This window comes from Ambystoma mexicanum, chromosome 2p (genome assembly GCF_040938575.1).
Source record: "Ambystoma mexicanum isolate Mex_15411 chromosome 2p, UKY_AmexF1_1, whole genome shotgun sequence".
NCBI lineage: Eukaryota > Metazoa > Chordata > Amphibia > Caudata > Ambystomatidae > Ambystoma > Ambystoma mexicanum.
The window spans coordinates 1,098,583,885-1,098,604,174 of record NC_090923.1 but is presented as its reverse complement, the minus strand read 5'-3'; positions in this window follow the sequence as shown (position 1 = coordinate 1,098,604,174).

Sequence of the window (20,290 nt, the reverse complement as noted above, 5' to 3'; positions counted from 1 at the left end):
GGAGCAATTGCATTTTCCATTTTGAAGGGATTTTTGCACAGCTTCCAGGAAGTATGCAGAGATGCTTTCGGTGTTGTCTTATTCTGAAGGACCTGTTACTATTAATATTGGGAACTACTAGTGATATCAAACTGTCAGTTGTCGGGAGCTGATAGAAGCCGCATGCCAAAAAGGGAGGATTGTTGGGTAGAGGAGGACAGAGTGGGTTTTAAGATCCCCATGGGAATTCCAAAATGGCGGCTGATGGAGCAGGATGTGTGTGAACGGCTCCGCCCCAGCCGGGCCGAACATCAGCAAGAAAGTAATGGTGTGCGTGTGTACAAAGTAGCAGAAAAAGTGAAGCAGGGTGTTTCTGCAGTGTGTCGACAAAGAAAACTGTGAGCGAGTTGTCAAGCATTCCGAGCAAACGGGGTATGTAAAGGTTTGTCAGGGACACGGAGGAAGATCACTGTTGTGTTGTGAACGTGGAGAACGACACTCCCTGGGTTAGGGAGAGAATCTATGACAAATCCTCAATCGGAGGAAAGATGAGGCTCTGCAAGAAGTCTCGGGTATGTTTTGTTCATGTTTGACTTTGAAGTTTGTGCAAATTGTTGCGGTTATAGACTTGTGGTTGTGTTTGGTTAAAATTTGAGAGGTGTATGCAAAGGGTTGAAAATTGTTAGTGGATTGGTTAGTTGGCATAGCTGTGTCCCACTTCCACTCCCCGAGAATCCCCTACCCAGGTGATCCTCCGACACTGGTCCACCCACAGGAACTGGATTCAATAGCATGGCCGTGTCCTGGCCACCTGGATGACAGACCTCCGGGGACAAGTTAGGAAGACACCTTCAGATTTCTAGCAAAGGCTGACGAATCTTCCTAATCTGGAATTCTTTCTCCAGGGCGGATAACTTTGTTGTTTTGAGTTTGCCCCACACACAGCCTCATTTCCCTTTTCCTATGGACTAGCTCATCATTATAGGCATGACTATGTTTCATTATTCTAATCCTACTCGATTTTCTGCTAGGCAAACAATCCTCAATGAGATCTTGAACGAAGCTCTCAAAGTTATCAACTGAGAAGATTTGTAATTTCCACTCCAGTGAGGTCAAATCACAACATCGGTTAAGACTTTCATTTACACGCTGAATCAGAGGGAAAGCCCATGAAACTCGATTGCCACTACAATTTGGAAGAATATTAGTTAGACTATTATCCAAGATAGACTCCCCCATGACAAAGCTATCTAAATAAGCCATAATCAGGTGGTGATCACTAAGATCAAACGCTTTTATATCCAACCGTGAACAAATGTCAATGAACCAGGTATCTACAAAAATATCATCAATTATGGAATGAGAAACCCCATTAGTCCAGGTGGTCTGTGGGGGAATATCTCCAATCACGGATACATTCAAAGGGAACAGGTCCATGCCATTCATCGCATCACTCCACTTATTCCCATTCACCAACTTTGAGTTAGATTGGCCCTTTAAATCCCAAACATCTAACAAGGCATTGCTTAATAAACACGCTGAGTTTAGGTCTCCTGCCAGTAAAACATGTCCCTGCGGAAAGTCATTAGACTATCCATTTACATATGACATAATTCACTCAAGTTCATTTGCAAGGAGACCCAAACCCAGGTGCCAGTACACATTTAGCACTAAGAGATTTAAACAATCCCTCCTTCGGTTGTCAATGTGAGTGGTCTTAACACCAAAACAGACATCAGAGCTAACAATTCCCCTAACTTCTGGAGACAATATCACAAGTGTCAAACGCCTGCCATAAGGGCGGCCCAGAAACCCTGTTGCTTGCCCTGATGAAAAACGACATAAATATTGAAAACCGGGTGGCCCCTCAGACAGGTTTCTAGGAGAAGAATAAGTGAGTGACTCCTAAGTAAATGATAGATAATGCGCTTAATACCCAGATGTTTCTAAGCGCGGCCCTGGTGATCGAACCTGTGTTGCTCTGTATTGTCTTGCTTCCAAGGCAAGCACGTTGCCACTGAGCTATCCTCCCTCACATAGCTCAATGTTATCGAAAAAGATGCTGATGTCCACGGGTGTTAAATGAAACAAGAGAGAAGACCTTTGACCCCCAAAGGTGTTTGGGTTCCTCGTGATCTCAACCAGAAGCCCCCAATTACAGGACCAATCACTGCTAGCTTCAGAAGCTGAGATTCTCCTTTTTAGAGAGAACTTGAGTTTCCAGTATATCCCAGCCGTTTGACAGGGTTTTGCTACTGACAAACCCCTCTTTTCACCAGAGGGACATTCCCACTCTAATCTAGAATCAACATACGGTAACAGGTCAAACCCTAACATTCTCAAACTCTCACACTCCCTAAAGATGATGTCATAAACAATTTTTGATTTAACATACATAACTGAGCGGTCCGTTCTGTAATGATCAATGAACTCAATCCTATCCAAATCTTTAGTATTGATATTGGCTAAAGCAGGAATCACTTTCATAAGACTTAATATGTTCCTTCGATTCAACACAATTGCAGGAGTGTCAGGTATGACACTTAGATCCTACAACACTCAGACCACACGGACCTCTTGGAAAATGCTCATTGATACGGCCCCCATGAGAGTTTTTGACAAGGTGTTCCTAGGAAACACCTAGATTATTTGAGAGGGGCACCATAGAAGTCACAGAAAGATTTTTCGAAAACGTTGTAGGTCGCTGGGCATGTGCCAAGTCCATCAGAGGTTTGCTAGTCCAGTGGGAGGAACCTGAACCCTTATTTAGCCCCACAGCAGGAGCAGAAGTAAAACAATGCACACCCTGCTGGAAGCACTCTATTACTGATGTATGTGTTAGGGCCTCCACACTAGGGGGGCTACGGTAGATGTAGTACTACCCCAGAGGATACGTTTACAGCATTGGAATTTACAACATTTGAGATTAGCGCTAAATCGCCACTAACATCTACCACCTCATCCTCTACAATTATCATAGGCACTGTAAATCCCCACACAAGCCTGTTCCAGAGGGATTCGCTGCATTTATTGGACAAGAGGAATTAGCCGGAATAGCCTTAACAGAGGGTTGCGCAAAAAAGAGAACGTAGAAAGTTTGAATTAAATTGATTGTTTATTTGTATAGCGCATATACACAATGTGTTTCAAAGGGCTTCAAGGAGGGAGGGAACATGGGAGAATACAGTTACATTCTTACAGGTCCTTGAAACAAATCAGAATGTGAAAAATAACTATCAAATCATATCAGATAGTTCAAGTGCATTGAACAATAAGGGAGAGGAGAAAAAGGAATAAAAGGAGACAAGACTAGTAGTAACATTACTATGCTTGACGACAATTGTTGCAGCACATGAATGACAAGAGAAGGGAGAGGAGGGGATGTGGGGGAGTGGAGAGAAGGGATAGGCAGAGGAACAGAACAAGTGACTATCTTAAGAGGTCAACGACTATTCAAGGTAGTGCTGGGTAGGGAGGGGAGAAGAAGACAAGGAGGGAAGGGGAGACAGACAAGCTGTTATCAGAGGTCAAGGGACAAATGATAAGAGTAAGTGCTAAGATATAATAGAAGAGGTGGGGAGGCAAGATGGCTGAATAAGGCAGGCAGCTACTATTACTATGCTTGACGGCAATTGGGGTAGTGCCGAACTTTCACAGGGCAAGGGGAGGGAACGGGAAGGAGGGGAGGGCAGATGACTGAAAAGACAAATTACTATGCCTGACAGCAATTACTATGTTGCGCAAAGCCTGTTTATTGGACAGGTTCAAACAACTATTTTTAGGCTTCTTGGCCATTGACCCACCCGCTCTACGCGTCACAGTTTTTGCTGTCACCGACTACATCCACTACTTCTACAGTTGACTCATCATCTACATTTATGATTTCCAATGCTGGCACAGCCTCCGCACAAGGTAAGATCGACACCACTGCAGACGCTACCGACACTCTAGATGACCCAGGCGCTTGAACGCCTGTACTAGGTAAGAGATGAGCAGTGGGGGACAATCCTACTGGAACTCCCTGCTCATTAACTCATTAACTCAAACTCAATATTGATTATTGTACACAGCGACAACACCAGAAAGCTGGGCATGCTCAAAGCTCCCCGAAATCGCCTGGCTGTACACTATCAACAGTATCCTTACTAGTAGAATCATTATATTGTTTGACTAGGAATGCTTCAGCGGCAGCATGCATTTTTATATTGTCAAACTTAAACAACGATGATTCCAACAGAACTGAGTTGGCCTTGGTTTCCCTCTGAAGGACCTCATATAAGGAGACCAATATGCAAAGTACTTGGTTGATTTCAACCACAAGGCCATCCTGCCCTTCACCAACACAGACATCCTTTCTTCTCAATACCTCAGATAGCCTTCTAGGAGGAACAGGACTCAACGGTGAGCTGGAGGAGGATGAAAAAGAGTCTTACCCCGGAGAGTAACGTCCATTATGCTTAGGTAAATTTGACAGTAGACTCAGGTCAGGTGGAGTATCTCCCGAGTTAAGGTCTATGGGCGCCACTTGATATAGGACAGAAGGCGTTCAACGCTGTGGAGTCCCCACAACCAACTCGAGTGTCTGGAGAAAAAGGTTCAGACGAGTCAACAAAATGGGTATCAGTTTTCACGAGAAGATCCTCAGTGTTCAAACATGATGTTGCTGCCAATGGGGAAAGTAAAATAAAAATATGTTATTTTCTTCTTGTTATACTTTTTCCCCTGTTAATCCTTGCTAGCCACTGTTAAGATGGATTTCTGAACTCTGACCTGGAGGGGCAGAGGTTCGGAAGGCCAGCCTAGTTTCTTGGAACAGGGTAACCTCTGGACAAGCCAGACCAATCAGGATAGCGATGGCAGGCGGTCAAGACTAAGTCTCAAGAGGGGTGAGGGTGACTGAAAGACAATGAGCGCACAGAGCAAGGACACTTACAAATTACTCCAGACAGGTGTTATATCAAAAATATAGACAATTTATTACAAGGCCTTTTTAACATAGACCATAGCAAAAGAATCATAGTAACACTAAGTAAACCAACACATCACAATCAATACAATATATATACAAGACCATTGGGGTCTAAAGGGTTAAATGCACAAATTATGTCGACAACCTAGATGGGAAGCAAACAGGCAGTGCAGATAGTCTTTAGGCCCAGTTAACCATCGAAAATACACCTAACTAAGAGGCAGTCCAAGCCCAACAAAGAGAGGAGCCTTGTGCTCAATAGTACACGCAATGCCAGCGCACGCGCTTGTTCCAATGGGCAGAATGGGGTCTCTTCAGAGGTCTCTAGCAGCTCAGGAAGGTGGATGATGCGATGCAGAACCAGTTCCCACTATTCAAGAAGGACCTCCATTTGAAGGCAGAGGCAGTTCGAGAGTGCGGGTTGGAGTCGCTATTTCGCAATAGCAGTGGAAAGGAGAGAGACCCTCAGGGACCCCTAGTGTGTACAAATGGGTCCTTGTGCGAGGGGCCACCGGTTGGGGTATTGAGTATTCACCGGTCCCCGACGCAAGTGGACCCAAACTTCGGCAGGTCAGTCCACTTCGCTCGCAGGATCGAATGCTGCAAAAAGGACGTCTCGGCACCTTTTAGTTCCTGAGATACAGCGATGATTCCCAAATGGGACAGAGGCGATTTCTCCGCTCTGGGTGGATGAATCAACCCTGTTTCACTGCAGCAGGCCTCAGGGGCAAGAGGGTCACAAATGCAGCAGACTTGCAAAGGACGTTGCCACGGCAGGGCAACACTGTAAATGCGTTTACTCCGGTCCTGGCGCACTCGTCTCACTTCAGACCTGGGAACGCCAAGTGTACGAAATTCGGTGTGAGGGTGCTGGGGACAAAGAGCTAGCAGTATATCAAGTTACGAGGGCTTCCTCGAAACGGCAGTGGTGACAGAGCAAAGCAACTAGTAAGCTGGCCAGTCCACTGGTTGGCCCAGGGACACTTCCGAGAAAGCTTACTTGCAGAGTTTAATGAAGGTGCCGAGAATAGTTGGTCCCACTATTCCAATGGGTCGAAGCGTCTTCGCAGACCTTCTAGGACGAGATGCAGATGGGCCCCACGGGATGACAGCAGGCTCAGGGTGCCAAACCTTCCACCGGCTCACCAGTGGTTCCTGACTCGGCTTCGTGTTGCAGGATACAGGAGATCGACATGGTAGTGGTGTTTTCAGCCTCCTCTTATCCAAAGTTCTCTTCGCGCCAAAACGGAGCGGACCCAATGGGAGATCTGCTCACAAACACACACTCCATACGTGGACCAATCAGGGACCACAGTGGTCCCAGTCATTCATGGCACTTCAGACTCTCTGACAGGCACCCAGGTTGTGTATTGGAACCAGACCTTCCAGCCCACATCCTGGAGGCACAGACACAAGGCATGCAGAAGCCAGCAAAAGCATTGGGATTCGCAGGAAAGTGCTTGACCAAATAAGGACTGACCTGGGTCGACTCGACCTGGGGAAGGTGAAGGGGCAAGATGACCAAAGGACAGGACAAACAACCTTGTGGCATGGCCATTTTGGAGCCAGGCCACCTATTTATGCCAAACGCGGTTAACATGGCAGGAAAGGGTTAAAAATAATGTGAAAAGATAGCTGCCACCAGTCCAGTCCATGACACATCTGCACAGTTCATAAAAAGTCCAGCGAGAGTATCTAGAGCCTTTTGAAATGACTATAGACCCAAGTGTGCTGTATGGTCAGATACATTGCACACTTGTTACATGTTGCACAAAAGTTGCAACATGAGGAAAGGGCTAAGGGAAACAAAGTCTCCCAGTACTGACTGTCTTAAAGTACTGACTGTCTTAAGGGCATGTCAGTTTCCCCATAAAAAGTGAGCGAAAGTCCAGAGGAGTGCAGCTGAAGGCTGTGCTTCTCTGGCAAAGTTAGTCAGTGGTGTCTAAACAGCAGCAAAAAGTTTGGGGTTTGACACATGGAGGGAAAATTACATACAATTATGAAATCTTTCCTAACAGGCACAAGGTCTGGCTGGGACCCCAAGAGCACCAAGATTTGGTTCCCCTGCAAGGAGCGTGGGAGGGGAATGTTTACAGCCGATAGTATGTCAGCATGAGGGATAGGGAGTGGAAAGTTCATCATTACTCTACCGCTCTGCAAATTGTACTTCAACAATAGGTTTAACTTAATAAACGCTTGCTTGGTCTGTCACTCCGCTTCTGGCGCTGACACGCACACAGCACTCACTAGGCACTTGTACAATGGGTGCCGATTAAATATAGTAGGAATAAGAAAGTTGAAGGCAACAAGGCGAGGGCACTTAACAACACACAAAAGGCACTTACACAAGGCACTTGCAACATGATTACCCAAGCATCAAGACGCACCTCTGGCAAGTTATAGGCCGCTTCAGACACCAGGGGAAATTACCATGTTAACAAACTCTATCAGTCAGACACAAAGTAGATTCTCAACACACAGCACTGCTTATCCACCAGCAGCAGGTCAGGGACGAGCTCCCAGATTCCACTTCACACTCCCCGTGTGGAGAATATGATATCAGTGAGTATGCCAGTACTCAGAACAGCAGACTTGTCACACACAACAGAGACGCCGTCAGCTCTCTGTGGCAACAATACCTGTGCCAGTTGGGTCAGGGAAAAGCAACAAAACAGCCAGCCAGGGTGTCCGCAAGCCAGTCCACAGGACGCTGTTCTATATTTCAGCTATTCAGCCCCAGCTCCAGACCCTACAAACACGCTCAACCAACGCTCAGCTGTAGTGGAGGAAGTCAGAACGGAGCTAGAGGAACAGACCCAACAACACACAACAATGTGTCAAGGTGCACTGAATGAGAGACGGTCAGCTGCTTCAGACACTCCCTAAGCTGGAGATGGAAAAGGTGGAAAAACAGAAAGATAAGGAACATCAGTTGGAGCTTGCCAAGTTTCAGGCTGCCAACAGCTCTTCAAGAGGGTCTGGGAATGGTTCTGGTCCCTCCTCACATCCTAGATTTCCCAAAGATCTGCTCAGTGCATATGATGCGATCAATGACATCATGGACTGACTGGCTGTGTCTGAGTGTGCATGTTAAGTGCAAGAAGTAGTAGATGCTGACAACATGACATGGTTGCTCAGTCGACTACCCCACTCTGGCTGCGGTGCTATTGTGGAAATCTCAAAGACTGAAAGAAAAGATGTTGCAAAATTGAAGCAAACTCTCATATTGAAGTTTGGGAAGACTCATGAACAATATTTGAAAAGATTCAGAGAGTACGAGAAAAGAGAAGGTAGTACTTGGGTCACATATGTTACTGAATCTTTGAAAACATGACTGGTTGGGTGGAAGGTTATTAGGTCACCGCTTTTGAAGGCATGATTAATTTGGTTATGCTTGAGAACATTTTTGCCTCATGTTCCCCTGAGCTCATGCAACATTTTGCTGGCGCTAAGGAAATACATCCTAAGACTTTGGCCACTGCAGCAGACTTATGGGTATCCCACAGGGTGTTCTATAAGGTCAAGCCTACTTTTGGTAAGCAGGAAGAGGAAAAGAAGCAGAAAGAGAACTAGGGTGGGTAATCTGAAAAATGTTACTCCGAACAGGGCCATAAAAAGTTGAAAAAGGGTATGCAACATGCCCATGTACAGGGTAGTAGGGTTAATCATCCAAAGCACAACTCTGGTTACTCTAAGCAGCCCTATCTCCCAAGACCCAGTGGATCTTGTGTGGCTTGTGGAGCAAGTGACCATGTGAAGGGGCATCCTTCTCTTCTGATTCCTTACCTTGTGATATAGGATCAGAATTAATCTTAGTTTCTCTGGGATTCTGTGAACCTAGAGTAGCTGAGGCATATGCCTCCATCCCTGATAACACAAAGCATTACTTTAAGGATAGTGCCATGGTTGATGGTGTAGAAACCTCCGCCATTAGGGATACTGTGGCCAACAGAACTGTGGTGGGTTTCACACTGGTAACCCCAGATGAGCTAGCCAGAGCCCCTCTGGTGCCCACCAAGCTGGCTGATGGACCCTCCTCCCAAGTTCCCTGTTACACCTGTAACTGTGAATGGTGGAGTAGTTAGGATACCTGTGAGTGTTCAGAGGCAAGTCCCTAGGAGAGTTCTGTTGGGAAATGGCCTCAGAGACTTAGGTCTTGTGGGAGATCCAGCAGAACGACCCTGCACTGGGTATCAGACCAAGGCTGCCCTGGTAAAGTCCAAGGCTGAGCCAAAGCCAAAGGGGAAAAGGGGAATCCCAAGGCTAAGTGAGTAAAAGAAAAAAAGAAGAGGGAAAGAGAATATTCCCCCCAAATCACCGACCATTGAGGTGGAAGCAGTTGGGCAAGCCCCTGAACCTGACGAGGAAGAGGCGTTGCATGACATTCTCAACCCCCATGACGATCCTGAACTGCCGAGCTTGCTTGCAAAAGGTGCTCCTGACAGGGCTGCGTTTAGTAAGAGACAACGTGAGTGCCCATCTTTGGAAGGCCTCAGGAGACAGGCCTGTTCCCAGCTTGGGGGTGAACCTCCTGAGAAACAGAATTTATTGGTAGGATGGGTACCTGTATAGTGAGCCCACAGAGGCCACTGAAGGAGACCATAGGAGGTTTGTGGTCTCCCTTAAAGTGAGACACTTCCTCCTGCAGTTGGTGCATGATGTCCCCCTTGCAGGTCATCTTGGGATCAATAAGACTAAGGAGAAGTTAGCCATGTAGTTCTATTGGACCCAGATGGGGGTCCAGATAGAAAGCCACTGCAGGAGTTGTGCCATTTGCCAGATCCCTGGAAAGGTGATGCAACAATTCAGGCTCCATTGGTACCACTACCATTTGAGAGGGTATGGATTGACATTGTTGGTCCCATTGACCCTCTAACATCCTCTGGCAGTAGGTTTATTCTGGTGTTAGTTGACCGTGCCACTAGATATCCTGAAGCCATCCCATTGAAGACAGTAACTGCAACGTCAGTTGCTAAAGCATTGCTTGGCATTTTCGCCCAGGTTGGCTTCCCTAAAGACGTTGTGTCTTACAGAGGCAGCAATTTTATGTCCACTAGCTATAGGCAAGGAAGGATAGAAAATCCCTACTCCCCCTGTCACTACAAATGTTGTTGACTATGTGCTGGGTTTCATAAAGAGGGGGGCCTTACTGATGGCTCAGGCCAGTGACAAGTTGAAGGCTGGAAAGGCATGGGTCAAACATTGGTATGATCAGACCGCTTCACTTGTACATGTTCTCCAAGGCCAAGAAGTCCTAATCATGAATTCCATCAGGGCTAGGGCCCTTCAGGATAAATGGTCAGACCCTTACAAAGTTATGGAGCACCTTGGTGTGGTGAACTATTTAGTAGACCTTGGGAGGCCTGGACCAGCCCCTAAAGTGTTCCATATAAATAGACTGTAGGCATTCATCCCTAGGATTGAAATGGCTGCTCTGCTCTTGGCATCCGACAGAGAGAAAGAGGAATCTGAACCCCTCCCTGATCTATTCCAAGGCTGTCCTTCAGATGGCTCTTTTGAGGGTGTCAAATTGTCCCCTCAACTGTCTCCAGGGTCGGATTGGCCCCTCTACCTTTTGGCCCGTGGCCAGGCCGAAATCGTCCCTGGAGAGTGGGGGCTGGTTTCTGGCCATGCCTGGGCCGGTTTGGAAAAGGAAAAATAAAAAAAAATCAATTTTATTTTTTTTCCAAAAAGCCTTTCATCCTTCTTAGGTCGATAAATGAGTACCAACACAGGTTGGGTGATATTGTATGCATATTTGTTCTATAAAAAAGAGCTTAAGCGTAAGTGCTATACAATAACATAGCATTTGGGCTTGGACGTCTGCTTGGATTCACAGTCATTTAATGTACTTAGGAACAATGCTATTTGATGCCACTTCCTGTTTTGTCACAGGGTGAAAGGTTGTGTTTCATTGCTTCCCAGGATGTCACTTTGGGGCGGGGTCAAATGAAATCACTTCCGGTGATGTCATCAGATGTCAAAAGGTTGTGAGGCGAGTGGTGGGCCACTTTTATTTGGGTGACCGGGCCTATTTCTTGTCCCAGTCTGACCCTGACGTGTCTCCTCAGGAGCAATTTGAGGTGAGGACTTTGCCGAGGCAATTCTCCCCCTTGTTTTCTCTCACACCAGGTTTGACACATTGGTGCAGACATGAAATGAACACTGGCGATTGTGTGCCTACATAAGGTAGGATCTATTGGGTGTTAGAAAAAGTAAGATCCCACATCAAGTCTGAGGTCAAAAAGATGTTGGATCTATGAATGATTGAACCCTCCAGTAGTCCATGGCCCAGTCCTGCGATTCTGGTGCCAAAGACAGGTACCTCTGAGTTGAGGTTCTGTGAGGATTACAGGGCTCTGAATACTGTCACCAAGACAGATTCTCAACCCCTACAAAGAACAGACGGATTGGTAGATAAGCTGGGTGCTTCCAAGTACCTCAGCACTCTCACTGCATGGTATTGGCAAAAATCCCAAGGAGAAAACTGCATTTTCAACCCCCGAAGGGCTTTAACAGTTCAGGGTAATGCCATTTGGATTAAAGAATGCACCTGGCACTTACAAAAGGCTGGTCCACCATGTTCTGAATGGGTTGGATGATTTCTGCATTACATATCTGGATGATATAGCAGTTTTCAGCCCTACTTGGGAAGAACATGTGAGACACCTAGGAATAGTGTTCCAGGCTCTTCAGAAGGTCAAGTGTCAAATTGGTCAGGGTTCAGTGGTCTACCTTGAGCATGAGGTTGGTGGAAGGGGAATTCAGCCTCTTCCTAGTAAGGTACAAGCAGTACTAGATTGGTCTACCCCCGCAACCGATACCAAAGTGAGAGCTTTCCTGGGCCTCACTGGGTATTACAAGAATTTAATGGCAGACTATGGCACTATAGCTGCCCCACTAACTGCCCCCAATACTCCAAAGAAACTCAAGAAAATAACTTATAGTGAAGAGTGCGAGAAGGCCTTCCAAGGCTTAGAAGACTCCCTGTGCCAGGCCCCTGTTCTCAGGGCCTCTGACTATCACAAAGCTTTTATTATGCAGACAGATGCCTCTGACACTGGGATAGGTGCTGTTCTATCACAGCTAGATGAGAAAGGCAGGGAATACCCTATTGGATTCATCAGTTGTCAGCATAAGGACATAAAGCTCAGGTGGTCAACCATGGAAAAGGAATGTTTTTCCATAGTGTGGGCCCTTAGGACGCTGAGGCCCTACCTCTATGGGACCCACTTCACTGTGCATTCCGTTCATAGGACCTTAAAGTGACTGATGAAGAAGAAGGGTGAGAATCCTGAGTTGCTCAGGTGGCCCACTAGCTTGCAAGGCTTTGCCTTCACTATTGAGCACAGGTCAGATGTCCAACATAGCAATGCTAATGGGTTGTCGAGAATGTTTAACTAACCTGAACATGAGACTCATCCAGGGTTGTATTAGTTCCCTCAAGTCTAGGAGGGATAAGGGTTAGGAAAGATTTCTCTAAATGCAACTTTCCCTCTATATTTGTGGACCCCCCCCCAAACTTTTTGCTTTTGTTACAGTGCCCTGACCTGACTTTTTAGAATGGAGCACAGCCCTAAACTGCACTCCACTGCGCTTTCGCTCAGTGGTATGGGAAAACCGACACGTCCTTCAAGATGTCGTACTGAGAAACTGTGTTTCTCTTAGTCTTTCAACTAATTAGTCTTTGCCATTTTGGTAAAATGTTATAATTGCGCAAAGTACATTACTGTACTGTGCAATGGGGCCCTTGTGTTTTCTGGCCCTAGTCATCCACTAAGAATGTTTTGGTGATGGTACAGTGTGCCTAGGAACAGACTGGTGGCAGCAGAAGCTTTTTCTTGTATTTGTACAACTTTTTACCAAGCCAGACTGCACTTACCGTGTTTGGCACATGTCTGTGGCTAGTGTCCATCATGGCCGTGCCATGAGGTCTTTTGTCTGTTCCTTTGGCCATCTTGTCCTTTGGCCTTTCCCCTGGTCTTCATGACTCAGGACTTCCTTATTTGGGAAGCAGTTGCCTGCAAAAGCCGCTTCTTTTGTGGGCTCCTGCAGGTCACGTGTGTGGGTATTGTAAGGAAGGCATGGTATCAACAGTAGACAGACACAATAGAAGCAAGTTTCGAAAACCTTTATTTTGTAGTTTACTGGGGTTGGTGTAATTCCTAACTGGCCCTAACTCTAAAATGGGTGTAATATCGAACATAAAATCAACAACAAACGTGTCCCAGTCAGTCTTGTCAAGATATAAAGGCTGTTATTAAGAAAACCTAACCTTGCCCTCCTTCTCAAATGACAAATGTGTAAAGGGAATACACAAAGGAAAAATAGTGTCACAAAAGAAATGTCAGAATGGCTTAGGTAACAACTCCTTTCCCCTCATTCAGAAGCACAGGGTCTCAAGAGTTTCTTAAAAAACGATAGGTGGATGGCACAATTCTATCAGTCTTGCACACTCTGGCTTGCTGGTACAATTCAACAGTTAAGGCTGGGCTTCAAGCTTTTAACAGTCTAATCAATTCTTTAGGTGCTGTCTGACTTACCACAAATAAACAGTTCTTCTCTTGGTTTTCCCTTGGCCACTATTCAACACAGACTTCCCTTTGCCAGGCTTGAGCCTGCCTCTCTTTTCACACTCAACTCTTTACTTCATCACAGTTCAGCACAGGCTTCCCTCCGCCGGGCTCGAGCCTGTCTTTCTCTTTGTGGGGGTCCCCTTCCCCACGTTACATTCTTATCTCTTTTTCTGTCAAAGACTTCCAAAACTGCAAGGAATTTATGTTGACCTCTGCATGACCACTTCGACCTCCTTTTAAACAATTTGACAATCAGCAATCTTCACAACACCAATGCTCCTTGGTACTTGTAGTTTCCTTGTTTTCTGTCCATGTGCCCTCTTGGCATCTTTCAAAGTCCACATGCAACACCAATACTTCTTGGTACTTTTAGTTTTACTTTTGCCCTCTTGGCATCTTTCAAAAATCACATCCTCTTTACTTTTGCTCTACTGGCAGTTTTTCTAAGTTCATATAGATTGTTTTCTTGCCTTTGTTCCCTGCTTTCCATTACCCAAAACATTTCACAGAGACTTTCAAATGTGCGATTCTGCTTCCCAGGACCACTATGTTACTTTGTATACTTTTCTCAGCATTAAATCATTGTTCTCTTCAGTATGAGTTTTATTGGCACACACGCAACCTTGAACTCGGGTTACATGCCTTCTTTCGCTCTGAACACAGACTTTTGTTTGCCTTCGATAACTCACTGGTCATGTTAATTGGGCTTCTATCTTCAATGTTTTTACTGTAGCAGTCAAGGCCGTTGACAATGCTGTCTTTCACCTGGGAGGGTTGTGGGCCACCTGGAAGCACTTTGAAGGTTTCTCTTTTTCCTCACTCATTTTAGGTCGTGGAACGTTTACGGCTTCGCGAAAAGGAAGCAATTCTCGCCTGGCTCTCTCTCGTTCTCCTCAGGAACCATCAGCCCCTTGGCCTTCCAACTCCATAGCCTGGATCCCATGAGTCCCAAAAGAGCTGTTCCTTCTTGCACATAGCCTCATTCACAGTGTGCCTGTGCGTGCCACCTTTTATCCTGACAGGGAGTGTTAACAAGCGGCAAGTGTATGTAATTCGTATTATGTGCCTGACTCATTAGAGGGACAGAACCATTGCACATTGCAAATCAGCTGAGGTAATCCTCCTGGCCTCATTCCTAATGTTCCTCGGCTCAGAAGTGTTGTCAATGTGAAGTGGGGAGCAATCATGGGAGTTGTATTTTTCCAATATAAAAGCCGGGATAAGGGTCAGATTGGTTAAGGAAAAAGGGGGACACCATATCCAGGTGCTCCTCCCCCACTTACTGAGGACCCCCTACCCAGGTGATCATCCCTTGCTTGTCCACCCCCAGCATCAGGATCCACAAGCGATGGCCTTTCCCTGGCCACCTGAGAATGGGATCCCCGGGCACTAGGCTGTGAAACACCCTGTGGTTTTTCACAGGAAGTGGGTTGGGACTGTCTGAACCCAATCCACACTACTGGTGTGCACGAGGACACGAGAACTATCGTGGTTTCTGATTGGACCACTGCTGGTGTGCATGAGTTGGTCAGATCTACTCATTGGCTGACCGGGTACGAGCACTCGCCGGACTGTTCGATATGAGGAGGGGTCCCGAACACATACCAGCAACAGGTCCTAACAGACCTATAGACGGAGCCAAGTGTCTGGAAGAGGCAAGCAGACCAAAGGACTATTCAGAGACACGCTGAAGAAGGTTGGCACCTTGAGCCCGCTGTTGTCCCGGGAGAGCCCTGCTTTGCGCTCAATCTCAGAAGACCTGCTTTGAACCTTTGGAATGGTGATAATAATCACTCTTGACACCTCCTGGTTGCTCTGCAAAAGTGCGTGTTCAGAAGTGTCCCTGGGCCATCCAGTGGACTGTCCGCCTCAAACCTTGGCCACTATGCAGGAACGTTGCTGTGTCGAGTTTTGACTTGAAACTTAGGGGAACCCTAACCTGCACTGTAGAGCATCTTTTCGCTGTATTTAATTGTCCCAGCTGCTTTGGGCCACGAGAGAGAAGGTTGCATCAGATCGCTAGAGTTGGGTGCCCCTGCGTCACTGCGACAGTGATGGTTGCTGAAGGTGGTTTTCAGTTGTTCCAATCTGTGCCCTAAAACCAGCTGCACCAGTGTTTCCTTTGTTCTTCAACCAAATCGAGAGATCCAGCTCCTGTTGCCAACCGACCCGCATCTTCAACTGCATCGCCTGCGCACTTTGAAGCCAAACCCAGGTCGGAAAATCGAACCTCTGACGACCCCTTCCAGACGAGCCAAGTTTGGACCAAAACCAAGCTAAGGAGGGTGAGTACTGAAACCACTTACCAGTGATGGTGACAGAGTTCTCAGCAGAAGGGAGTAAACTAAATGCATTAATGCGCAAACACGAATGCGCTAACACTGGAGTATTCTGACTTTAGACAATGATTTAAGAGGCTACTTAGAAGATAGACCATTTATAGTGTACACTAGGGCACCAACCCTAAATAATAAACTAAGCCCTTCCTTTTTGCGACTAACCCTAACTAAAATGACCTGGCTGCATTCAAATGTTACTGGATTCCATAAATGTGGGAATTGTAGTATGTGTAAATACACATACAAGTGTAGCAGTTTCAGAATTAATATTAAAGAGGAATTAAATATAACAGAATTCATCAATTGCAGGACTAAATATGTAGTCTATGGAATAATATGTGTATGTGGTCTTGTATATATAGGGAGCACAATACGGGAACTCTGTATAAGAATAAGGGAACATGTTAACACATTACATAAAGAAGATGTGAGGCTACCTTTGGCAGTACATTGGCATGAGAGTCACCAATTGGATGACAAGGCAGATATTAGGTTCACCGTACTAAAGACTATCCTGAAAGACTCCACAGGTGGAGACAGACAGAAGGAGCTTCAGAGACTAGAAGCGAGAATGGCATGTAAATACAGAACTGTTCTGAAAGGCCTCAATTCAGATCATTAAATGGGGGGTTTCTTATGATGGTATTAGGTTGATCATTATGAGAACTGTATATTGAGCTTGTGGATTGCAGGGTCTATTTGTGCGAGTAAGGGATAATTGTTATGAAGAGGCTGGCGCAGTCAGGTAAGACATGTAACAGTATTTATTTAGGTTACATATAAGGGAAGAAGACCCCCAACGATCAGAGGCTCCTCTCCTTCAGCACTTTCCTCCAACTGACCCACATAGAACATTATCTGTAAGATGCAACCAGAACATTCCATGACATCACACAGGGTTAAGACATCATCATATAGGGAGAGCAGGGAAGCACTGAAAGTCTTCCCTTAAGACATCACAACACATCTCCCCTTTTTTTTTTTAACTTATCCCATGAGCTTAAACCTTTAATTCAAATTGAAAATCACACGCACCCATTCCCAAACAAACGAAACACACAAACTGACAACAACACAGCAGCAAACAGTCCCATGGCGTTCCACTCAACTATACATGGGCTCGCCTCACAGTGGCAATTCTATCCTTATTCCACACTTGCCCTCCCGTCACACGTACAGCCCCTTTCATGACTGCCACGACCCTGACAGGATCCGAGTACAGAGATTCTCCTTTCCTCTTGACAACTCCCTTCCTTATCCTGACCCAATCTCCACACTCCACGCGCAATTCTTTCTTCCCTCTCTTGCGATTTTCGCGCATGACCCATTCGGATTTCTTCTTCACCAGTAACTTTCTTACTTCATCAACGACCAGATCCGTTTCTCTACTCCTACCCAGCCATGGCGGACATGCCACGGAATAAGGCTTCCTGCCCCTCATAAGCTCGAACGGGCACAGACCTGTTGTCGCATGAGGTGCCATCCTCAAAGCCCATATTCTACTCTGTATCATGGCTATCTTATCCTGACCACACTCCTCACCCATCCGAATACTCTCCATCACACACCTATTCATTCTCTCAACTACCCCGTTGGATTCGGGATGGTACAATGAAGTTCTCTTGTGGTCAACTCCACACTTCCTTAGATAACTGGTAAAGTTACCACTTATGAACTGGGGACCATTGTCTGTCAATATACTTTCCGGTAGGCCTTCATTGGCAAAAATCTCCTGCAATGTCTTTATCATACTCTCTCCAGTGATATTTCTCACAATTTTAAAATGCACCCATCTAGAAAACAGGTCTACGACCAGAACAATAAATTTTCCTCGACCGTAATCTAACTCCACCGGACCTAGAATATCCATAGCTATCTCACTCCATATCCTTGACGGGAGGCCCACATCCACTAACGGTTGCTTCTTGGCCACAACTCCCTTTCCACTCTTGATGCAAAATTGACAATTAGCTAAGTAATTTTCAATCTCTCTATCAAAACCAGGCCACCAATATTCCTGTCTCAACACCCCTTTGGTTTTTGTAACACCTATGTGACCACAATGCGCTAACTCTATCACCTTTTTCCTCAACCCTATCGGGACTACCGCTCTTCCCCACCTGAATAAAATCCCATCCATGACAGACAACTCATTCTTCACTTCCCAAAACGGCTTCACCCCCTCTGCCATGTTCGCTTTAATCGGCCATGCCGTAGACACCACATAAGGAATTACCTTGCTCATGGTCTCATCCTTCCTCACCTCATCCAGCCACTCCTGTTTGGACACAATACCGTCGGTATTGATAAATACTAAATCCATTTCTTCACAGTCCACAGCACCAGAATCTGCAACTCTCACCCTCGACAAATTATCCGCGAATATGTTATCCTTTCCTGGAATGACCTCCATTCTAAAACAATGTGTCTGCATCCTGGTGACCCAACCTGCCACTCTGCGGGAAACTTTATCTAGGCCCTTGCTTTCGAATATGGCCTTTAGAGGTTTGTGATCTGTGCGGATTACAAATTCTACTCCCCACACAAAATTCCTGAATCGTTCTACAGCCCAGAAGCACGCCAATGCCTCCTTTTCAATAACCGAATATCTCATCTCTGCTCCCTTGAGACCTCTCGATGCATGTGCTATCACCTCTTCAGACCCATCATCCTGCTTCTGAGATAATACCGCCCCGAGTCCATACTCACTGGCATCTACTGTTATGATAGACAGTCTTCTTGTGTCAAAACATCCTAAAGGACGAGCTAAGTCTATATCTTCCTTTATTCTTTTAAATTCCAAGTCACATTGACTATTCCATTCAAAATCAACACCTTTCCTCAGAACTTTTCTCATCTCTTGCACTTTGTCAGCGTAATTTACCACAAATTTTTGATAAAATTCCGTCATTCCGAGAAAAGACCTCAATTCACTCTTATTACAAGGTCTCTCCACTCTCCTTATGGCATCTACCATCTCCTCTTTGGGTCTAATCCCGTCCCCCGATACTTCATGTCCCAAATAGTCCACATTTGTCACGGCAAACTTGCACTTCCCTTCTCTCAGCGTGATACCCCTATCCTTAAATATTTTTAACACTTGGTACAGACTCCCATCATGCTCCTCCAAAGTCGCTCCACTCACCAATACATCATCTTGAAAACAGAATACCCCCTTCACTCCTCTCAGAAGGCGATCCATTATTTTCTGAAATACAGAGGAGGCAGATGCCAACCCAAAGGGCATCCTCCTAAACTGGAACACTCCCTCATGCGTCACAAACGCTGTGACTTTTCTGCATGTCTCCTCTAACTCCACCTGATGATAGGCCGACGTCATATCTAATTTGGAGAAATACTTCCCCCCACCGACCATGGTCAGCAACTCACCCATGTTGGGTAGCGGGTGCCTGTCCACCAACACGCACTTATTCAACTCACGCATATCCACACACAATCTTATGTCCCCTGAGCTTTTCTTCACTACTACGACTGGGGAAACCCACTCAACACCCCCAGCTCTCTCAATCACTCCTGACTTTAATAGTTTTTGCAATTCTTGTTTAACACTATCCCGCAAAGCAAAGGGCACCGGTCTGAGTTTGGCTACGGTGGGCACACTCCCGCTTTTTAGCAATATTTGATGCTGAAAACCCTTTATCCTTCCCAAGGTTTCATCAAATACTTTACCAAACTCCCTCGCGTATTTGCAGGACATCGTGGATGCCTCTGACACTTGCAAAACTTGCTCGGGGTGGTTGGGATCTAGTCTGATTCCTAAATTCTTCTGCTCTCTCCATCCCAATAAGGATTGTCCCTTTTTTGTTACATAGACTTTCCCATCACAACTGCGACCTTTAAATTCAAATCTACTCCACACATATCCTAGTAACTCAATCTTATCTTGGTTGTAGCCTCCCGGATTTATGTCTGGTTCAGACAACGCTGATACCTTCCCCTTCAACTTATCTTCAAAAACACTCCTGGATACTAACGTAACTTTTGATCCTGAATCTGCCATCATTGACACCTCACACCCATTCACTGCCACCACGGCATAGGGCCGCTCACAATCATCCGTGTTTCCACCACTGGCTACAACATTAACTGTGTTCACAATAACATTTGTCAATGCCAACGCAGTGTCTTCTTCTGACGATTCCCCATCTTCCTTATCCTCCACAAACAGGATCTTCCTTTGCCCCGTCTGGCCAAATTGATAGTTCTTGCAACACGTGGAGATATGTCCTCTCCTCTTGCATTTATTGCATACCGCCCTTCGCCCTGGGCACACTACAGAGGATGCAAAATGCGTCGCACTGGCACATCGATAACACAATCTCTCGCCCCTTTTTTCTTCTCTCTTTTCGCTTCTCTGAGCCGACACTTGGTTTCTCTTCTCTTCTGCGTTGTTCCTCTCCTTCTGC